At 35.5% G+C, this 24577-nt stretch overlaps 1 protein-coding gene across 2 annotated transcripts in view; it reads left to right on the plus strand.

Moving 5' to 3' along the window:
- ATRNL1 (attractin like 1) overlaps window positions 1–24577 on the plus strand; it is a 788891-nt gene that overhangs the window by 311753 nt on the left and 452561 nt on the right. The window lies entirely within an intron of this gene.

A 24577-nucleotide genomic window follows, 5' to 3' on the forward strand; every position in this document is an offset into this window, starting at 1 on the left:
AGAGCCTGGAGCCTGCTTTGGACTCTGTGTCTCCCTCTGTCTCTGCCCCTCCCCCCTCACGCTCTTTTCTCTCTCTCTCATAAATGAATAAACATTTAAAAAAATGCATCAAAACTTGAAATAATTAGATTGGGTTTTTTGATTAATTGGGTATTTCACCTGAGGTTTAGATACTCTCTTCCTACAACTCTACTTAAAATTATTTGCTGTGTTTAGAATCTCATTTTTGCTTTATTATATACTGAACATTATTTAAACTTTCATTAAAAATTTAAGGTAAGCAACTTAACAGTTCTTTAAGATCCACTGCCTCTCACTATTGATTTCTTAATGCTATATATGTACATATTTCTTTCTATCTTTTTATCTTTCCCTTTGTATATTTCAGTTTTTATTGTGTTTAGTGATAGGCTGCAAAAGGCTTTAGATTTATTGCTAGGAAAACATTTAGGAAGTTCTTTCTATCTTGAAATATTCAGGGTTTGTGCTCTTAATTTATGCTTTTATGAAAGAAAAGCCTGTATGTTGTAATGTTGGAATTTGTTCATATACTCATTCTTTTATGACTGGTTATTTGATTAGATGGAATTCAGATTATTTTTTGGAATATCTCATACATATCAAGCTCTGTGCTAGGTTATTATGTTTTAAAATCTTTTAAAATTTACATGGTGTACCTGGGTAACTCGGTTGGTTAAGTGTCCAACTCCTGATTTCAGCTCAGGTCATGATTTCATGGTGGTGAGATCGAGCCCCATGTCAGGCTCTGTGCTGGGCGTGGAACCTGCTTAAGATTCTCTCTCTCTCCCTCTCCCTCTGTCCCTCCCCTGTTCACATACATGCACACATCCACACATATTCTTCTCTCAAAAAAAATTATAGATCATTCTTTCCCCTTTTATATTAATGACAGTTTATGATCTGTGACTGAAAACTTATGGGTTTTAGTTTTAGGTTTCAAGTTTTTATTCAAATTCTAGTTAGTTAATATACAGTATAATATTGGCTTCAGGAGTAGAAATCTAGTGATTCGTCACGAGTGCCCTCCTTAATACCCATCACTCATGTAGCCCACTCACCTCCCTCCATCAACCCTCAGTTCTGTATAGTTAAGAGTCTGTTTTATGGTCTGCCTCTCTCTTTTCTTCTCCCCCACCCATGTACATCTTTTCATCTATTATATTCCACATGAGTGAAATAATATGGTATTTATCTTTTCTCTGACTGACTTACTTTGCTTAGAATGATACACTCTAGCTCCATCCATGTTGTTGCAAATAGCAAGATTTCTTTCATTTTGATGGTTGAGTAATATTCCTGTGTGTGTGTTTTGTGTGTGTGTGTGTGTGTGTGTGTGTACATACATGCATATATACTACATCTTATTTATCCATTCATCAGTTGATGGACATTTGGGCTCTTTCCATACTTTGGCTATTGTTGAAAATGCTGCTATAAACATCAGAGTACATGTGTCCCTTTGAATCGGTGTTTTTGTATTCTTTTGATAAATACCAGTAGTGAATTGATGTATCATAGGGCAGTTCTATTTTTAACTATTTTGAGGAGCCTCCATATTGTTCTCCAGATTGGCTGCATTAGTTTGCATTCCCACCAACAGTGTAATGGGTTCCCCCTTTCTCTGCATCCTAACCAACATTTGTTGTTTCCTGTGTTGTTAATTTTTGCCATTCTGACAGGTGTGAGGAGGTTATCTCATCACGGTTTTAACTTCTATATCCCTGATGATGAGTGATGTTGAACAACTTTTCATGTGTGTGTTGGCCATCTGTATATCTTCTTTGGAAAAATATCTACTCGTGTCTTCTGCCCATTTCTTAACTGGATTATTATTATTTTTTAATATTATTTTCTATGTGATTTGCGGGAACACAGTATTTTTAAAAGTCGTATATTTATGAGAAAATTGTCTTTACTTTTAAGGCTAATTTAACATCTAAATTAAGGAAATTACTTAACTATTCAAGAAGTATTATAAATTACTACTCAGTAATGACAATTATTTGATAAACTTATTTCTTCATTGTATGGTGATTTATTTCGACACTGTTATAGTCCAAAAATGCTGGAAATATTTCCATATAGTTTTTAAAAATTTTGACATTGATGATGTTAGATATATCATTTTATTTTCTAAGATTTATACAGAAATATGAATTAGATTTCCCTTGGCCAATTGAAATTATGTTCAAAGGCAACCCAAGGGCTCATCTATTAACCTTATTAAGTAGTAATTAAAACTGATACAATTGTTACATTTTTAATTTTTTTTATGTTCTTCATGTCTTGGTTATCTAATTATTTCATTTTTAAGCAAATTACATAGTTACTATAGAATTTTAATGAATATTTAATGACTAAATATTAACTTTTTAAATTGGATTTTCATTTGAGAACATACTAGTAATATATTCTAGGAGCCAAACCTGAATGTGTAATAAAGTTGAAATATTCCACTCTCCCTAAATAATAAAATTTAGAGTCCAGTTGTGATGGTCAAAATGAGTAGAGCTGAATTCCTACTCTATGATTAAAGTCATTGCATTAGTTCTGAGGAATATGTCATATTAAAGCATTTGAGTATGTGTGTTTTTTGAGACTGTAATAAACTATAATTATTAAATATAAAACAGTAAGATTATTTTATTTAGTATATATTTGCTAATAGAATTGAAATCCACTTTTGAATCCAATCCACTTTTGAATGTTTAATCAATCTTGTTATATAGTGATAAGCTCCGCTTGGTCATTTACTTTGTCATGCATCATTGTATTTGCTTTTTTAAAATTTTGTTAAGAATTTTTATACCTATATTTATGAGGGCTATTAGTCTATAGCTTTCTATTCTTGTAATGTTGTTTGACTTTGTATCATTGTACTGCTGGTCTTATAAAATGAATGGGAAATATTACTTCCTCTGTAATTTACTGAAATATCTGTGTGTAATTGTTATTATTATTATTTTTTCTTAAATTTGTGGTAGAATTCAACACAATGTATTTGGACTAATACACCTTTCTTTGTGGGAAGGTTTTAACTAAAAATCCAATTTCTTTAATAGATTTAGAACTTTTCTGGTTATTTCTTTTGGAGTGAGCTCTATCGATTTGTGTCTCCCAGTTGTATTTCTCCCATTTGATTTAATTTGTAGAATTTATTGGCAAAAGATTAATAATATTCACATGCTATTTAGTAAGGTCATCACTCTCATTTCTGATATTCATAATTTGTTTCTCTTCTCTCTATTTTTTTCCCCTTTGTTAGTCTGGCTAGAGAGTGTCACTTTCATTGATTTTTTTTTTCTTAAGGGAATAGATGGTTTCATTTATTTTCTCTATTTTTTTAATTTCATTAATTTCTACTCTTTATTCCCTTTCTTTTGCTTACTTTGAGTAAATTGTTCCTCTTTTCTTGTTTCTTAAGGTGAAAACTGTCTAATTTCCTTTTTTTTAAGTTTATTATTTTGAGAGAGAAAGAAAAAGAAGAGAGACAAGCGAGTGGGGTGGGGGGCAGAGAGGGAGAGAGAATATCAAGCAGGCTTTTTTCTGGTTGACTTCAAATTTCAGAGTGTTGGAGTCTGAAAATATGCATGGTATGATCTCAGTCTTTTTGTACTGCTCAAATAAATCTTCTGCCCCCTTTCCCCTTCTCTTTTTCTCTGAGACTCATATGATATGAATGTTATTATGCTTTATGGATTTGTTGAGTTCCCTATGTCTACTTTTGTGATCCAATATTTTTCTTTCCCTCTTCTTTTCAGCTTCATTATTTTCTATAATTTTACCTTCTATGATATTTATAAATTCTTCTGCTTCTTCTACCCTTGTGTTCATTGAACCAATTGGTTTTGCCTCTTGGTTACAACATTTTTTATTTTCAGCAAGACTAGCTGTTAGGTCTTTTATCTCTGTGTAAGGGACTGCCTGATGTCTTCTATGCTTTTCTTAAGTCCAACTAGGATCCTTATGATTGTTGTTTTAAATTCCTGATCAGGGGGCACCTGGATTGCTCAGTTGGTTGAGTGTTTGACTTCAGCTTAGGTCATGATCTCATGATTTGTTCATTCGAACCCCAAGTCAGGCTTTGCGCTGACAGTGCAAAGCCTGCTTCAGATTCTCTGTCTACCTCCCTCTGCCCCTCCTCCACTGGTGCTCTTTCTCACTCAAAAATAAACATTTCAAAAAAATAATAAAAAAATAAATTCTTGATCAGGGATATTACTTATATCTATTATTTCAATTAGATTCCTGGCTGTGACCTTTTCTTGTTCTTCCTTTTAGGATGAATTCCTCCATCTTGGCGTTTTGTCTAGGTCTGTCTTCTTTGTGTCAGGAAAGCCTCATATGTTTTTTGTTTCTGAGAGTAATGACTTTATTAGGTCATATGCTTTCCAGGTCTGGTGCTTCAGGAAGTTTTTGGTGTATGCTGTGTGTGCTCTGCTGTTGTGTTTTGGCTGCTCTTTCGGTTAGGCCAGTCCTCTGCAGAGTTTCTCTTTGTCTGGAGTGGGAATGTTTGGACCTTGACCAGTGTGTTGAATTTTAACTAGGTGTCTATTAGTCTGCTTTTTAAAATAGGCCTGATTGTATTTCCACTAGAGCTGAAGCTTTTCAGCACTCTATGGTCAGTAGACTTGGTCCACGCAGGAGGTTTTTGCGGGTCTTCTGGAGCAGGGACCCACTTCTCTTCTGGCTCTCAGGCACATTTGTCCTAGTATAGACGTACCTGCAGAGCACAGCAGGGTGGAACTTGGGCTAAGCAGCTTAGGCCTCTGCTGTGGGCACTGTTCTGCTCACTAAAGTCAGTTTGTACTAATGGGCAAGGGAGAAAAATGTCGCCAGCCTGTGTGCTCGTCATTGGAAAGGGGAGTTTGCATCTGCCACTGTCCAGGAAGTCCTCGGAACAATGAACAATCTCCCCTTGTGTGTCCCATGCCTCCCTTAGATTCCCGCTTTCACCCTGTGTTCGGCTGTCTGCCTGCCCAGCAGTGCAGTGCACCTGTGTTTACCACAGCCACACTGGCTGAGTTTCCAAACTCCAAATTCTAGGGATCTGGTGTGTTGGTGACCCACACTTTTCCTCGGGGGAAGGGTCAGACCAGGCTGGTGTCCAGGCTAACAGCCCTCAGCAGGTGTCTCTTCTCCTATTCTAAGGAATGGGGCAGTGCAGTATTGCCCAATGGCTCTTTTGTCTTCTGAGAGTTAGTGTTACCTCTCCCAAATGCACTCCAGGAAGGGAAACCATCTCTCCAGGTGTGACCCAGGGGATCCTCAGACTGCTCTGTCCCCACCAGGGCCTCTGCAACCCTCCACAGGAGCACTGCTGTGCCTGCCAGGCTCCACACCGGCCATGGCATGGGCTTCTAAAACTTCAGTCTTTGAGTTTCACTGGTTTTAAAAATTCATGATAATTAGCTCCTCTTGTTTTCCTGGTCAGTGGTTTTGGGAAAGTATTTTTCTTGTGCAGTCCCCTGTACTCTGCTGTCTCTCACCCTCTCTCCTCTCTCTGTGATCAGGGCTCCTTCTCCTCCATAGCACACACGATTCTTGTGGGACCCAGATCACATCTTCACATCTCATACTTCCATTTTTTTTTCTTAGTCCTAAGATCGATTTCTTGGGTGTTCAGAATGATTTGATATTTATCTAGCTGTGTTCAAGGGATGAAGCAAGCATAGCATCGTCCTACTACTCCTCCCTCTTGACTCCCTCTCTAGTAAGCTATAGCATGCTGTATCATTTTTCATCCTTTTATTTTAATCTATTTTTGCTTTTATATTTCAAGTGGGTATCTTTTAGACAGCATGGAGTTTATCCAATCTTAAACCATGTACATGTGACATACTTATATTTATATCTTTTGATTTAAATCTTATTATTTGTTTATTATTTTTCTTTTGGTCTTTATTCCTTGTTCTTTTTCTGCCTTTTTAAATTGAGCATTTTTTTATGATTTCATTTTATTCTGTCTGTTGGCTTATAGCTACAGTTCCATATTGTGTTATTTTATTCATATACTGTAAAACCTTGGTTTGTGAGCATAATTCATTTCAGAAACGTGCTTGTAATCCAAAGCACTCATGCATTAAAGCAGATTTCATAACCATTGGCATAGTTATGATCATATGATGTCCGGCATCACGTACTATTCATATTGCAAGACATCACTCATTTATCAAGTTGAAATTTTATTTTATTTTATTTTATTTTTCAACGTTTATTTATTTTTGGGACAGAGAGAGACAGAGCATGAACGGGCGAGGGGCAGAGAGAGAGGGAGACACAGAGTCGGAAACAGGCTCCAGGCTCTGAGCCATCAGCCCAGAGCCCGACGCGGGGCTCGAACTCACGGACCGTGAGATCGTGACCTGGTTGAAGTCGGACGCTTAACCGACTGCGCCACCCAGGCGCCCCAAGTTGAAATTTATTAGAAATGTCTGTCTGTCTTGCGGAGCACTTGCAAAACAAGTTACTTGCAATCCAAGGTTTTACTGTACTTCTTAAATTTTTAATTGTTTACTTACAGGTAGTGTTACATCACTCAATTTTTTTAATGTATTAAACTTAAGGGGTGCCTGGGTGGCTCAGTTGTGTGAGCATCCAACTTCGGCTCAGGTCACGATCTCTCAGTTCCTGAGCTCAAGCCCTGCTTTGGGCTCACTGTGGTCACAGAGCCCATTTTGGATCCTCTGTCCTCCTCTCTTTCTGCCCCTCCCCTTTTGTGCGTGCGTGACCTCTCTCTCAAATATAAACATTAAAAAAAATAAAAAAAACAATAAAAAATTCATCTTTCCTCTTTCCTTTTTGTAGAATCTGATTTCTATCTAGTCTCATTTTCCTGCTGTCTAAGGGACTCAAGGACTTACACACTCAGTGTAGATCTGCTGGCAATGAATTATATCATTGTGTATTCTGAAAATGTCTTTATTTCACTTTTGGGGGGAGTTGAAGAATTCTAAATTGTAGCTTTTTTCTTTCTTTCCTTTCAAAATGTTCCTCCAGTGTCTTTTGGCTTGCATTGTTCTTAATGAGAAATCTGCTCTTAACCTTACTCTTTGTATGTGATGGTTTTTTTTCCTCTCTCTGCATTTTTTTTTCTCTTTTTCACTCTTTTTGGCCAATTTGATAATGGTGTACAGAAGTTTGGTTTCTTCTTGTTTCTTGTGGATGGGTTTTACTGAACTTTATATACAAATAAAATTATACTCATCACCAGATTTGGAAAACCATATTTCTCAATTGTTTTTTTCCGCTACTCCTCTCTTCTCCTTTGGGAATTGCAACTGTATGTATATCAGACTGCTTGAAATTGTTCCTTGGCTCCTAATGCTCTGTTTCTGTTTTTTATTCATTCTTTTTTTTTTTCTCTTTGTGTTTCATTTGGGATATTTTCTTTTCCTGTAATTGAAATTTATTAATCTTTTTTATAGTGTCCAATTTCATATTAATCACATTCAGTGTATATTTCATCTCAGATATTATATTTTTTAGCTTGAGAATTCTCATAAGGTTTTTTAGAAAATATCTTCAATGCCTCTATTTAACATACTCTGTTCTTTTTCTGCCTTCTTTAATATATGGAATATGGTTATTATAACTCTTCTATAAATTATCTACAAATTCTATAATTTGTATCTCTTCTGAGTTTCTTTTCTGTTGTTTTATTTTCCTGCTCCTTATGGGTCATATTTTGATTAGATACGAAACATTCTGAATTTTACCTTTTTGGGTGGTAGGTATGTTTCTATTTTGTTAAATAAATTTTAGCTTTGTTTTGGGATGGAGCTAATTTTCTTGTAAAAAATGATCTTTACAAGGCTTACTTTTGTTTTGTTAGGTAGGAACAAAGCAGCACTTAACCTGGTGTTAATTTTTCATCACTGAGGCTCTGTTCTTTTGGGTACTGTATTTTATGATGTATGAATTATAAGGTTTTCCACTCTGACTCTCAGGACCATGAAATATTCCCAACTCTGTGTGAGTTTTGAGAATTATTTTCTCTGTTCCTTTCAGATGGATTTTTCCCCAATGTTGGATAGTTTCTTTGTCAGTAAGTAATCTTCACCTGACGACTCAAGGGGATCCTCAGAAAATCTCCATAGCACTCTAGGAAGTTCTGTCTTCTCTAGTATACTTTCCTATAAACTCTAGCTACCTTGGCCTCTGCAGATTGTCAGTTTTATCTCCTCAACTCCAGAAAATTTCTGGGATACACATGTGTTCACTGTCCTTTTGATGCAGCCTCAAAATCACAATAATCTGTGACATTTAAATGCTCACCTCATTTTTTTCTCCACTCAGGAATTACTGTCCTACACTGCTTGATAGCCCATTTCTGAAAACAGGTGTTTCATATGTTTTATCTATTTTACTTGTTGTTTTTGCAGAAGGATAAATTTATTCCCTCCATTTTGGAAGGAGGTAGATATTCTACATGTAATTATGAATAAATTATGAATAAATTATGTAAATATGAATAAATATGCTGTCCATAGGTTTGTTCACCAAATGAGTGAACCACATATATAGTAACTATATATGTTACTATAATTCTATATAGTCACTATATATATAACATATATAACTATATATATTACTGTGACTATAATAGTTACTGTATATGTGGTTTTATGTTTTTGTTTGTAATGTGTTTTATTTAGTACCTTAGATTTAAGCTTCCAAGTAACTGTAGGTAAATGATAGTCAGGTTGTAGACATATGTCTATGTATTTTAGATTTCAAAAGTACATACTACTGTGGATTCCAAGCTGCAAGTTATGAGAAAATTTACAATCCATAGATAAAATTGTTCATAAATATTTACAAACTACACTCAATGGAAGCAGTTATTTTGAAAAGTGGCTGAAATAAAAAAAGTGCAAAAAAAACCTAATTTCTATTGAAAAATATCCATATAACCATGAGATACCAAGAAATTTCTAAAAATAAATATCACTGTTTTCTTTTCACAGAATTGTATCAGTAATATTTCTAACAAGCAAACATTGTTTTTGAGATAAATTAACACTTAACTTTTATGATCACTTTTACTTAATTTATTTTAATACTTGTATCAATAGGGTTACTGTATAGGGAGAGAACATTGTGAATATAGTTAAAAGAAAGCGCCTTTCTGTCTGTAATTTAATTCTTTGCATTCTTACATGCTAAAACATAAAAGATGTATGAAGAGTTTAATATTTAATTATTTGTTGTTTGCATAACAAAATATCTTTTCATGTAAGCCAAACATTTCACCTAGATTTTGCATGAATTAATACCAATAGTATTTTCATAATATAATTTATGTGGCAGTTTTTTCCATCACAATTCTTTTAAGCACTTTCAGTAGTAATGTTTGCACATATATTTGAATAGATTGAACAGATCAATTTAAAAGGTAATACTTGAATAAGGAGAAGTTTTTAATGATATTCAGGAAAGTAGAAAAATACTTCATTTAGGTTGATCCAACTTGAGTCTAATCTTGTTATTAAAGGATGAAACTTACTTGTATGATAATAGAACTCTATATGTTATGAACTCTATAATGAACAAAATAAAAAGACATAGTAACGGTTGTTGCTTATTAAAGTAGCTTCTGTGTTTTGAGTCAGTGAAAAGCTTATAAAAATTTATTTAACTTTATAAGTGAAAAACTTATGAAGTAGTACTTACAGAAATGGCAGCTGTTGAACATTTGTATAAAATTTTGGCTACACTTTCAAGCCATTTCTAAGTTTCAATCATATATAAGACATTTTGCTAGTGAATAGAATAGAATACAATGTAGTCTCTACCCTTATGTAGTTCACAGAATATATTAATAAGCATTCTTTCAGTTGTAGATATCGAAATACAGCTTTAAATTACCTTTAAAGTAAAACAAGGGACATTGTAGGCTTAGAAAACAGGGCATCCAGAGGAAATGCCTTTGGGAACTTCCAGGAACCTAATTTCACCTCTGACTGTATTTCCCAAAACTGCATCTCTTAACATCCATTCATGATAAATACTCTCAACAAAGTAGGTTTAGAGGGAATGTTCTTCAATATAATAACGGCCATACACGAAAAGCCCATAGCTACCCTTATCCTTAATGGGAAAAAACTGAGAGCTTTCCCCCTAAGGTCAGGAACAAGACAAGGATGTTTACTTTCATCACTGTTACCCAACATAGTATTGGAAGTCCAAGCAACGGCAATCAGACAATAGAAAGAAATAAAAGGCATCTAAATCGGCAAAGAAGAAGTAAAGCTTTCGCTATTTGTAGATGACGATACTATATATAAAACTATGTCCCTTGGCATCCTTTATACTGTGTTATATAAATAATTATTGAATTGACTGAGTTTCACAATGTATGTTGACTGCATTGTATTCTATTTTAGTTGCATTTATAGCATCCAAATTTAGCTATCCCAGAGATGAAAGGGAAAAGACTCTCTTAGTATCTTTATATAGAGTCCAGGGGCATATTTTGGTTTTGTTTAGGTCATAAAATGTTCTCTGAGCCATTTGTTGTATCAGCCATTTGTCACTGATATGGATGTGAAAGATATTTATGAGTTGGAGAGTTCTAGATTATATTTCCTTCTCTGTGTTTTTTACAGAGATGATATTAAAGCAGGGAAAGGTTTTAGTAAGAGTTATGTTGAAGCAAGGTTTTGAAGGATAACTAGGAGTTTGGAAAAGGGATATTACATGAGAGGGAATTCTAGATAAGAAGAATGGGATTTCAAAGTTATGATTAAATAATTTTCATCAGGGAGCACATTGATTTTTAATGGTTGGAAAACAGGTTGTATGATAGCAAAGTGATGGTGTTCGGTGATCAGGGTGGTGGTGTTGGGTATACAAGTGTGGTTGTTAGTACAGAGGAAATGTGGCAGAAAAACTTTCTTGGAACAAAATGATAAAGTATTTGCAGAGTTAATTATGAAATGTGCATTTTAGAAAGAAAATTCTGATGATCATCTGGCTGAAGCCTTGGACTGTGAAGAATTTTTCTGAAAATTAAATCTAAGTTGTATTTATTATAATTTTTATTTATTTTTTTAAATCTGACATTTAAAAAAGGAATTTTGTATTATCTGAATTGCCAGCCAAAATAATTAATAAGACTATCATCCTCAAGATCACTATTGACCTATTCCCAAAGAGGATGTTTCAACTTCAGTTTTTTGTTATTTTGCACATAATTTGGTAGATCTGTTTAAATAATCCAAAGCATTTCAAAATGCCTACCAAAGAGAGGAAATATTTTCCTAGGAGTATTTCTGAATTGAAATGTTTTTCAAAAGAGAAGAAAACCAAGAAACAAAGTCTTAACTATAGAGAACAATCTGACGGTGACCGGAGGGGAGGTCGGTGGGAGGATGAGTTAAAAAGGTGATGGGGATTAAGGAGGGCTCTTGTGATGAGCACAGGGTGTTGTATATAAGTATGGATTCACTAAATTATATACCTGAAAGTAATATGACACTGTATGTTAACTAACTGGAATTTAAATAAAAACTTGAAAAAAGGGAAAGAAATAATAAAATGTCTGTTTTTCTTTCTTTAATTTTATTCAAGTCAATAAATATTAATTGCATGCCTAGTATGTTGAGGCACTATACTACATATTAGGAAGAAATATATTATTGCAATCCACATTGTCAATTTGTAATTTAAAATTTATTTCTAACTATACTGTGATCTGATTTCTACTCATATTGCTCCTTTGAAACTACTGAGGCATAGGAGATAGAAAACTTATAGACCTAAATTTTCAGCTTCTTGCTTCAGTCTTTTTTTTTTTTTTTTGATGTTTATTTATTTGTGTGTGAGAGAGAGACAGAGTGCAGGTGGGGGAGGGGTAGAGAGAGAGGGAGACACAGAATCCAAAGCAGGCTCCAGGCTCTGAGCGGTCAGCACAGGGCCCAACACAGGGCTCGAACTCATGGACCATGAGATCATGGTCTGAGCCAAAGTCGAATGCTTAACCGACTGAGCCACCCAGGTATCCCTTCTTGCTCCAGTCTTAATTGACCTGTCAGCAGCATTATTTGATCCTGTTTTTAGAACACTATCTCTTCTTGGGGCGCCTGGGTGGCGCAGTCGGTTGAGCGTCCGACTTCAGCCAGGTCACGATCTCGCGGTCCGTGAGTTCGAGCCCCGCGTCAGGCTCTGGGCTGATGGCTCAGAGCCTGGAGCCTGTTTCCGATTCTGTGTCTCCCTCTCTCTCTGCCCCTCCCCCGTTCATGCTCTGTCTGTCTCTGTCCCAAAAATAAATAAACGTTGAAAAAAAAATTAAAAAAAAAAGAACACTGTCTCTTCTTTCTTTCCATGGCACTACATTCTCCTAATTTTCCTTCCCCCTTTCTCACCCAATTTTATTTATTTTTTTAATTATTTCCTTCTATCATCCCTTAGATCCCTGTGTTCCTTAGGGTGACATTTGAGATATTCTGCTCTTAGACAACAAATCTTCTGTTTTGGTTTCATTTACCATATAGTCTCAATGGTCACTTATGTACAGATTATTTATATATCAGTGTTACCAGTTCAGGCATTGCATGTATGTTCCAGTATATCTCGTACATCTTATTATCCATTGCTGCTTGTCTCAGACACCCACCCCCTTTTGCTTGAACAACAGACTTGGGTTTGGATTGTTGGCCTCAATCTATTCTTTAGTGTACAGACATACAACACACATTCAACTAATTGCATTGACAGTATTCCAATTTTTTCTTTGAAATGTCCAGTGACTCCATTCTCTTGTCTATTACTCTTGTCCTAAATATTGTTTTCCTTCAATCATTATATTACATTGATTGTATATATCATGCTGTAACCAGTATTATATTTCTAATATGCAAATTGAATCAGTTTATACCTACTTCTGAAACCTTCAAAGGCATCTCATAACCGTATGATCACGTTCAAGCTGCTTAAAATGGCTTCTAAGCAGCTGCAAAAGTTAGTCCTGTCCATGTGTTTAGCCATATCTTACCAGACTTTCCTCTGAGTTCCACAATCTAGTAATACTATAATTCCTTCAATTCTTTGAAAGTATTATGCTTTTTCTCTCCTCTAAGCTTTAATCTTTTGTTTTCCTTTTCAACTAGATTTTTTTTTAATATGAAATTTATTGCCAAAATGGTTTCCATACAACACCCAGTGCTCATCCCAACAGGTGCCCTCCTCAATGCCCATCACCCACTTTCTCCTCCCTCCCACCCCCCAACAACCCTCAGTTTCTTCTCAGTTTTTATCAACTTGATTTTTACTTCTCTTTCTGTCTCAGCTTGTAATAGCATTTATTTTTATCCTTCTGAGTCTGCAGTTACACTGTAGTACATCTGATTTAGGTTTAGCTCCACTGGATGGCTCTGATTCAAGTTTAAGGCTATGGCTTGGGTTTGTGTCTACTCCGTGCATGTTCATTCTGGTGCCCAGATGAAGAGGGAGTGGGTCCTGACGAAGTGGTCTCCTAAGAGTGGATCACAAAAGGCCAGATAAACAGGGCAAAAACTTTTAAATCTCCATCCCTATACTACATTGGCCAAAGCAAGTCAGAGAGGCCGCACCCAATATACATGGTGGGAAAATATATTCCAGTCACGGCCAAAGGGAGCCATAGTTTTAGTTGCTGAAAACTAATCCAAGTCACCACACATACTGTGCAGCCTATTTTTATTAAAGGTTTAATGAAGTGTTCTTCTGCTATCCTTCCCTTTAAGCTAGAATGTTGAGGATTATGAAGTCTCTGGCTCACTTTTTCCTTTGTTCTATTTTAGGAATACCAATATGAAAGTCTCTATCAAATTGAAATTTAGGGAACACCGGTTCTCCTGCATTTCATCTAATAGTATTTGATTATAATGGTGACCAGTGTCAAAAGAGATGTGTTGTAGTGATTTAGAATGCATTGCTTGGTATATAAAATAATTCTTGGAATATTTTTTCCCCACACAGAAGTTTCTCTTGTTAGTAAGCCATGTAACAAGATATTATTTCTTTGCTGTTTGTCGATTATTTAGTATATCCATTCAGCTCCTGTGTAATTGTCTTTTGCATGATACGTCTTTTCCTGTTTTTGTTTTTACTTTCAACCTTTTATATTTGTTTGATCTACAGTGTATCTCATGTAGGCAGCATGTAGTCAGAGTCACAGTTTGTTTTGTATATTTTTGTTTTTCAAATCCAGTCTCACAATCTCTGCCTTTTTTTTTTTAAGTTTATTTATTTATTTTCAGGGAGACACAGGCATTGCAAGTTGGGGAGGAGAAGAGAGAGAGGGAGAGAGAGAGAAACCCAAGTAGGCTCCATGGTGCCAGTGCAGAGCCTGATACGGGGCTTGAACCCGTGAAGCTGTGAGATCGTGACCTGAGCCAAAACCAAGGGTCAGATGCTGAACCCACTGAGCCACCAGAGAAAGCCTTGCAATCTCTGCCGTTTTTTTTTCTTTAAAAATTTTTTAACACTGATTTATTTTTGAGAGACAGAGACAGAGCGTGAGTGGGGAAGGGGCAGAGAGAGAGGGAGACACAGAACCCGAAGCAGGCTCCAGGTTCTGAGCTGTCAGCACAGGCTCGAACTCATGAACCAGGAGATCATGACCTGAGCTGAAGTTGGGCGCTTAACTGAATGAGCCACCCAGGTGCCTGCAATCTCTGCCTTTTGAATGGATATTTAAGGTTGTGATGTGTTGAATTTATGTCTACCATTTCACTTACTGTTTTTTTGTATGTCTCACCATTTTTGTTCCTCTGTTTCTCATTTACTCTTTTCTTTTGCATTAAGTCACTATTTTCTTTCGTAGCATTTTGATTCCTTTAATTGTTTTGTCAGTAAATTTTTTATTTTTGAGTTGTTGTTTTAGAGCTTACCATACATATCTTAACTTGCCAGACCTACCTCAGATTTGAATTAACTTAATTCCGGTGAGGTATAGAAATTCTACTGTTATATGGCTCTATTCCATATTCCCTCCTTTTCTGCTATAATTATTATGCATATGATATCATTCGTGTATGTTACAAACCCAATATGTTGTTATAGTTATTACATTATATAAGTTTGTCTCTTAAAAAAGCTGAGCCATGAAAGGAGAACAAGTGTATGCTTATAGAGTTTCTTATATTAACCTTCTTATTTCTGGTTCTCTTTATTCTTGAGGATTCGAGTTACCATCTGATATCGTTTTCTTACTCCAATACAGATTTTCACCCATTTTCTTGTATTGTCAAATAAATTACATTTCCATAAGTTATAGGCATAACATTATAATTATATACATAGTCTTATACAATTGCTTTTTAAATCACTTAAGAGAAGACAGGAGAAATATTTAGCTATACTGTATTTTATATATACTTACGTACATAATTCCCTTTACTGGTGCTTTTTGTTTTTTCATTTGAATTGCTGGCTGGAATCAATTTCTTTTAACCTGAAGAAATAACTTTAGTATTTCTTGTAGAGTGGGTTTGCTAGCAACACCCTCTCTACGTTTTCATGTATCTAAGAATGTCTATTTTGCCTTCATTAAAAAAAAGTTGACTAGATACAAGATTCTTGGTTGACTGTTTTTTCCTTTAAGTATTCTCAACTTGGCATCCCACTGTCTTACGGCCTCCATTGTTTTGGTATGAAGTCATATGTTAATCTTATTAAGATCCCTTATTCCAACACATATTTCTCTTGCTGCTTTCAAGACTTTTGTCTCTGTCTTTCAGAATGTTTACTGTAATGTTTCCTATTGCGATTCTCTTTGTGTTTATCCCCTTGGAGTTTATTGAACTTCTTGGGGGTGTGTGTGTATATATATATATACACTTCTTGGATGTGTATGTATATATATTAACATATTTCATCAAATTTGGGAAGTTTTCAGCCATTATTCTTCAAATATTTTTTTCTGCTGCTTTCTCTCTCCTTTCTGGTAACCCATCATACTTGTGTTGGTATACTTAATAATATTCTACATTTTTCTGAAGTTCCTTCCATTTTCCTTCATTATTTTCTTTCTGTACTTAACATTGCATAATATCTATTGAACTACATGTTGGGAGTTCATTTTTTATTTTTTATTATTTTTTTGTTCAAATCTACTGTTGAACTTTGTCGGTGAAATTTTCATTTATTTTATTTTTAACTTTAGAATTGCCATTATATTTTTTTTATATAATTTCTCTCTATTGGTAGTCTTTATTTCATGAAAAATTGTCATCACATCTTTTTTTTTTTACCTCTTTCACCATGGCCTTCTTTAGCTATTTGATTATAATAACGTCTCTGATATTTTTGTTAAAACCAATATCTGAGCCCTCTCACAAGCAGTTTTTATTTCCTGTTTTTTATCCTGTGTACGGGTTACACTTTTCTGTTTCTTTACATGTGTTGTACTTTGTTGTTTTTGTTGAATGCTGTACATTTTAGGATATTTATTGTGTCAGCTTTCGTTACTGATTTTCCTTTGTTGTGTGTTTATTTGTTTGACTTTGCTAGACTATTTTAGTGAAGTCTATTCTGCAATGGGAAGCCTGTGGCGATATTCCTCAAAGGGCATAGCCTTTGGCATGGGCACAGTCCCCACGAGGTTTAACATTGTTCTCTTTGATTGTCTCCCTCCCTAGTCTCTCTGTTAAGCTCTGTGCTACATTTGGTATCACAACCATCTGCTAATCAGCCCTAATTTGCTCCTGATTGCTCTGTTGTGTTCAGCGGTACCCCAGGGCATTAATTGCTCAACAGTTCTGATCCAGTTAAATTTAGGCCTGAGTAGTTTGGTAGTTGGGGGGCTCGTTGTTATTTTTTCTCAAACTCAGGTAGGCTTTTATTATCTCTTTTTCCTGTGTTCTCTCTGATGAACCTGCTGGCCTGTTTTGTAACATGTTGCTCTTAATTAAAAGAATCTGAAAAAAAAAGATACAAAGAACTCTCCCAGCAAGTTTGGTATAGAGGGGAATTTCCTCAACTTGATAAAGAAAACACTCTAATAATATATCTTTATACGTTGTCAATGAATATCTGGAAATTCAAATTAAAAACAGTACTATTTATAGTTGCTTCAAAGAGAAGGAGAGAAAATGAAATTGAGTATACATTTAATAAAACATGCACAGGATCTGCATGCTGAAAATTATAAAATGATGAAAGATATCAAGGAAGACCTGAATAAATGGAGAGATATTTATGGATTGGAAGATTCATCATAACAACTACACTAGTTCTTTCCAAATTGATTATAGTTGTAATGAAATTACATCAAAATCCTTGGAAGATATTTTGTAGATATAGCAAGCTTATTCTAAAATTTATATGGAAGGGTACAGGCCATAGAATAGCTAATAAAATTTGACAAAGAAAAATAAAGAGGGAACAATTACTCTTTCTCATATTGTCTTACTACATAAGTATAACAATCATAGAAATTACTCTTTCTTATATTGTCTTATTACATAGTACAGCAATCGAGAGAGTATAGGATTGATGGACCCAGAAATAGATCCACAAAAATATATTTGACTGATTTTTTACAACGGGGCAAAAGTATTTCAATGGAAAAGGGTAGTCTTTTTAGCAAATGGTAGTGGAACAACTGAACATATATATAGGCAAACAATGCAGCAGAACCCAAACCTTACACCTTGTACAAAAGTCAACTCTAAATGAAGCATATACCAAAATGTAAACTCAGAGCTACACAAATTCTAGAAAAAAGTAAGAGAACAGTCTTCAGGATGTAGGGCTGAGCAAAGGATTCTTAGACTTGACACCAAAGGCCTGATTTATTAAAGGAAAGCATGATAAATTGGAGTTCATTAATATTATAAACTTGCCCTGCAATGGCCCATATCAAGATTAAAATAGAAACTATACACTGGGAAAATATATTTATAAGTCACATTTCCAAGAAGAGACTTCTATGTGGAATATATGAGGAAGTCTCAGTATTCAGCCTTAAAGGAACCAAACATGCTGATTAGAAAATTGGCAAAGACATGAAGCAATGAGATAAACTTGCCAAATGGACATATTAAGAGAGGTTCAAAATCATTAACTATCAGGGAAATGAAAATTAAAAGCACAATTAAATATCAGTAGGTTTATACTACACTAATTAATGAGAACAGCTAAAATTAAAAAAAAGAAAAAACGTGATTTACCAAATGCATTCAAGGGTATGGAGAAAGTGGATCACTCTTAACCTTGCTTATGGCGATATAAAATGGAGAGTTTTTCGGGAAGATAATGCATTAGTTTCTTATAAAACTAAATATGGAATTTTAATACTATAGCCATTGTACTCTTGGACGTTTATCCCCAAGAAATGAAAACTTAACGTTTACACACCTGTACACAAATGTTCACAGCACCTTTATTTGTAATAGCCCAAAAATGCAGTCATCTGTCAGCAGAATAGTCAAGCAACCCGTGGTACATATATCCCATGTAATAAATACTTCTCAGCAATAAAAATGACCAAACTATTGATTCATGTAACACTCTGGGTGAATCAGAAATTTTGCTGAGTGATAAAAAGCCAGTCACAGTAAGTTACATATTGTATGATACTATTTAGTTAATATTTTCAAATGACAATATTTTAGGAATGGAGAACAAACCAATGGAAGCCTAGCAGTAGGACTGTGGTGGGAGATGAAGCATGGGTGGGAGAGAGGGAGACATGAATTTTATTTTATTATTTTAAAAAAAAAATTTTTTTTAACGTTTATTTATTTTTGAGACAGAGACAGATCATGAACGGGGGAGGGTCAGAGAGAGGGAGACACAGAATCTGAAACAGGCTCCAGGCTCTGAGCTGTCAGCACAGAGCCCGACGCGGGGCTCGAACTCACGGACTGCGAGATCATGACCTGAGCTGAAGTCGGCCGCTTAACCGACTGAGCCACCCAGGCGTCCCGAGATATGAATTTTAAATGGAATCACCAGGAATGCTTGTAATGTTGGAAATATTAAGTATGTTGACTGGCGCTGGATGTATGAAGCTACACATGTGATAAAATTGTATGGAACTTAATACATAAATGAGTACAAGTATAATCAGGGGAAAATGAGTAGGATAAATGTTAATCTCTAGAGTCTTATACCGTAGTTTGCAAAATATTACTTTGAGGGCAAACTGAGCAAAATGTAGAAGGCCTTTCCCTGTATTATTTCTTACAACAGCAAGTGAATCTATAATTATGTCAATAAAAATTTCAGTTAAAGATTATACTGTATAGGGGCACCTGGCTGGCTCAGTCGGTGAAACGTCCGACTTCAGCTCAGGTCATGATCTAACAGTTTGAGTTGGAACTCCGCATCAGGCTCTGTGCTGACAGCTCAGAGCCTGGAGCCTGCTTCAGATTCTGTGTCTCCCTCTCTTTCTGCCTCCACCCCTCTCATGCTCTGTCTCTTTCTCTCTCTCAAAAATAAGTAAACATGAAAAAGATTATACTGAAAAATGTGGTAAATGTCAAGGAGTTGATGTTTCAAAAAGGGCAAACTGAGGCAAATGTAAACATCTATTAGGATTTTGGTTCACTTTTCTATGAATAAGCACTAATGATGTTTTTATACCACAATTTGCTGTATCTTTTTGCTATGTGTATGTATCAGCTGAACACAATTCCATGGCCAGAGAAAGCTGTCCGTTGTAGATACGTTTACCTGGTATAAGAAGATTCTGTCATACACGGGAATGTGAATTCCGCAGGGATGGGGGCAGTGCACAAGTAGCAGGCTCCTATTCCTGGTGCTGGGAGGTGAGAATTGGATTGCAAACCCAATCCTCTTCTTCCTGCTGAGGTGAATGATGAGACACTGGCAGAGGCTCTAAGCTTTGAGTTGTGTCACCTTACGTGCTGAGTCCTATAAGTAAGGTCACAGCAGATAGCCTCAAATTATTTCATTCCCTGATTTATTCAAGGTAATCAGTCCTTCCTTACTTTTCTGAAAAAGAGAAGAACCTTTCTGAAAGTAACTAACATCCACTGCATCTGCCTTTTTTTTTTTATTTAAAAAAAATTTTTTTTTTCAACGTTTTTTATTTATTTTTGGGACAGAGAGAGACAGAGCATGAACGGGGGAGGGGCAGAGAGAGAGGGAGACACAGAATCGGAAACAGGCTCCAGGCTCCGAGCCATCAGCCCAGAGCCTGACACGGGGCTCGAACTCACGGACCGCGAGATCGTGACTTGGCTGAAGTCGGACGCTTAACCGACTGCGCCACCCAGGCGCCCCTGCATCTGCCATTTTTGATGTATGGTGTCAAGTGAAGGATTAAAAGTTCCTGGTCATTAGGAGAGATGGAATAAAAGATCAAGTCCAAGAGTAAAAAGAAAAGACTAGAGAAAAAGATCCCAATGGTGAACAAGAGTTCATCAGTTTTAAAATGTCTATGATTAATATCTTTGGGGAAAAAATGTTACCAAAAAATGAGAATTTCCTTAAGGAAATATATCTTTAATAATAAGAATCAAATGGAAAAAAAGGATTAAAAATCAAAACAACAGAATTAGTTTCTTAATACATGGGTTTCACAGATTAGACCAGAGGAAGAGAGACATTAGAATGTAGTTGTGGTGGATTACATTATTGCCCAAAATTCTTTACCTTTTCTGGCAATCACACCTTTTTTATTTTTTTATTTGTTGTGATTTTACAGTTTCTTGCATTGAGGCTGAGGTAGGGTGTGTGAGTTTTGTGCCTAGAACATAAGAGGCCTTGCATGTTTCCACTTTCCCTCCTCCCATCTCTGTGAGTATGTCATGGTCAGTCCAGTCTTCTTGTCCCAGTACTGACAGGTGACTTCTTAAATAGAAACCATTAGCCAGGAGATAATGAATGACATCTTAATGCACTGAAGGCAAATCTCTGCCAGCTATCGACTAGAAAAATATTTTCCAAGTCAAGGTCAAATAAAGACATTTTCAGGATTTTACTGGCAATAGATTGGTGCCAAAAAAAGGTCCCACATAGAGGACCTTAGGCCAAAGGAAAGAGATCTCAGATATATACGTAGAAATATGATGGTAAATGCAGAATAACAGAATAGGGAAACTTCAGTGAATACTGATAAAAAATAGCTCATAAAGTTTAAAATATGTGTAGAACAAAAAATACATGACAACAATCATTCAAAGAGCAATAGGGTTATGGGACACTGGGTGGGTCAGTTGGTTAAGTGCCCGATTTTGCTCAGGTAATGATCTCACGGTTTGTGAGTTTGAGCCCTGCGTCAGATTCTTTGCTGACAGCTCAGAGCCTGGAGTCTGCTTTGGATTCTGTCTCCCTCTCTCCATGTCTCTCTGTCTCTGTCTCTCTCTCTCTCTCTCTCAAAAATAAACAAATATTAAAATTTTTTGTCAATAAAAAACAGTAGTAGGGCTAACTATAACTAAGTAGTCTAGCAGTATCAGTGAAATGGTAAAAAGTAGTAAATTTTTAAGAATCTTTAATTTTTTTTATTTCTAGTGTAAATCTGAAGAAGAATAAAAGAAAGAATGAACTAACAAGTTGATCAGGGAGTTAAATTGACTAACAAAAACATTTCATGAGCTCACAAAGAAGTATGAAGAGAAAAAGGTACATAAAGGTGGTTCAAACAAAAAGTAAATAGATGAGAAGTATAAAGTCAACTACATTAGTAATCGCATTAAATTTCTGTGGATGATGTTTACCAAGTAAGAGCCTAAAACAGTCACATAGGATTGAAAAAAAAACCTGCTTAAAATAGACTTACTTTAAATACAATGATTCAAATGGTTGAAAGTATGCCAAAAGTGTTCTGTATAAACCTTATGAAAAAAGAGCACTATTAATCAGGCAAAGTCAAGTCTAAAGCAAGATGCATTATTAGAGCTAGAGGGATGCTGTGTGATGATAAAGAAGTAGTGGATCCACTGGAAGATGACACAGTCCTTAATCTATTTATGTACAATATGTAGTTTCAACATGTATAAGCTAATGGAAACATTACTGTTCCACAATCCAATGGAATTATAATTATGTAGGACTACATGAACTGGTGAGAAAATTCAAAGTGTGGCGTTATTTGTATGAGAATATTGTGGTATTTGTAATATTCCATTTTCTAATTGATATATGAAGACCTTTTTCTTTGTGATTTACAGAAATTAATTTTCTTGACTTAGTAACTTAATAACAAAGGACTTTCGATTTGCTGATGAGCCTACAAGATTGTATTTATGTTGATTAACAATTCTTGCTGTGAAAACACCATGAAATCAACCCTTTGGGGACCAAGAATACTTTCTGGAGATTATTGATGACTTGAAAGGAGGTGTTTAGGGAAGATTGTACAAAACTTGGAAATAGGCAAAAATGATTATTGTCTAACTTATCAGTATTATGCGAGGTGTTATATAGAATATTCCCCAAGGGTTTATCTGACTCTCTAGTGTGTGTAACTTTGATTGATTTGCTTTTCTTTGAAATAATGTATAGTTTTTAAATGATTGATATTTATACCTATAAAAGATCCAATAGAGATGCGAATGAGTTTTGTCTTATGATAGCATTGCAAAAAATTCTTGTCCAACAGTAGTGGAAATGAATTTTCTCCAATAGAAATACAAATGCTTTGGGGCGCCTGGGTGGCTCAGTTGGTTAAGCATCGATTTCAGCTCAGGTCATGATCTCTCGGTTTGTGAGTTCGAGTCCCATGTTGGGCTCTGTGCTGTCAGCTCGGAGCCTGGAGCCTGCTTCGGATTCTGTGCCTCCCTCTCTCTCTGCCCTTTCCCTGCTCGCACTCTGTCTCCCTCTCTCTCAAAAATATATAAAACATTAAAAAATTAAAAAAAAAGAAATACAAATTATTTCAGCCTAGTAGACAGTATAGCACCCACAGTTTTATTGATGTAAAGGTATTGGAAATTTCATATTTAAATTAGTAATCTATTCAGGTGTTCTTCCTTCTAGCCACTATAAATGCTTCTTTCCATGTAATTTTCTCTTAACATGAATACTTCTCTGTCTGCAGTTCTATCTTCTGTGTTGTTTGAATCATCCTTAATCCCATGCTATTCCCCTCTTTAATGACTTAAAGATGTCTATGAAATCTATGGCATTTGTCTGTGTTTGTGCATGTGTGTGTGTGTATAGACAAGTTCATTGCAGAGATTTTACCCAGTTTTAACTCTCACTAGTTAATAGAATATGAGGAATAAACCATCTCAGTATCATTTCACTAAGATAAAGGTTCTACACAACACAACGTATGTGTGTGTGTGTTGATATGTACGCGTGAGAGAACATATCATACAACAATGACATAATTGGCACAGTTCCGAAGTACATGAGGAACTTTTAATAAAACCTAGTCATAGGGTAGTTTTAATAAAAACTAATAAAAGGCAGTTTACTGGACCAGTCCTTGGAAGCATTTCTATTTCAGGAAAGATACACGGTGGTGTAAATGTATGGCAACCTTTTTCTCCCACCGAACGCAACCCAAAATATCTGGCCAGAATGCGTGAGATAGCCATTTGGAGTCTCTGAAAAGTAATCATCAATAGGCAGATGAAAGAAGAGTATTAGAATTTAAAGACAACCGAACTGGTGAGATTACCGTTTTCCCCGCTGGAATTCCCTGACCTGAACTCAAGACAGCCCCAACCCCGGAAGTAAGCACTGTGGTGCAGAGAAAGTGAGTTGCAATAGAAATCTCTACTTCTTGCCTGCAGAGCAGAAAAGGGAACTTTTAAAGTTCAGGAGCAGTAGGAGAAGGCCACTATATTTTTCTTATCAAGGGAGTGACCTTTTCCATCATTTTCATGAGTTCCAGGGAAGGGATATACAGGGCGTGTACACTGGAGACTGGGAATCTTGTGGGCCGTTACACAGTTCTGCCTAATACGCTGTCTTAGAGTAGTTTCACAGATTAAAAAGATAATACATGTCATACAAGATATATAGTAAGTGCTTAGTCAGTATTAGCTATAATTAATATTGTTTGCCTGAAAAGCTTTTGATTGTCAATAAAAGCAGTCATCTGAAACTGAAAAGGCCTTTACATGTGAAGAAGTTATAAAGTAATTTCTTGCCAGGTTATAGGCTATATATTTTATTAATAAGATGTCATCTCAAATTTAAATATTGAAAATGCTGTGTCATTCTGATTCTTATTACTATGTGATATACTCTCTTTTTGAAACTTCATCTCTTCTCTCCCTTAAGAATTTTTTTGTTTTAGGGGTACCTGGGTGGCTCAGTTGGTTCAACATCCAACTCTTGATATGGCTCAGGTCATGATCTCGTGGTTAGTGATATCGATCCCCAAGTCGGATTTTGTGCTGATAGCACAGAGCCTAGTTGGGATTCTCTCTCTCTCTCTCTCTCTCTCTCTGCCCCTGCCCTGCTTGCGCTCTCTCATCTCTCTCAAAATAAATAAACTTAACTTTTTTTATTTGATCTCCTTTCATTTTACTTTAATATGTCTAGATGTGAGATTTTCAGCCATTCATCTTTTTTTTTAATTCAAGGAGAGGTATCTCTATTGTGCTTTCAAATACTTCTTCCAGTCCATTTTTCTTTGCCA

Source organism: Herpailurus yagouaroundi, unplaced genomic scaffold (assembly GCF_014898765.1).
Source record: "Herpailurus yagouaroundi ecotype Mexico unplaced genomic scaffold, PumYag 163, whole genome shotgun sequence".
In the NCBI taxonomy this organism is placed as follows: domain Eukaryota; kingdom Metazoa; phylum Chordata; class Mammalia; order Carnivora; family Felidae; genus Herpailurus; species Herpailurus yagouaroundi.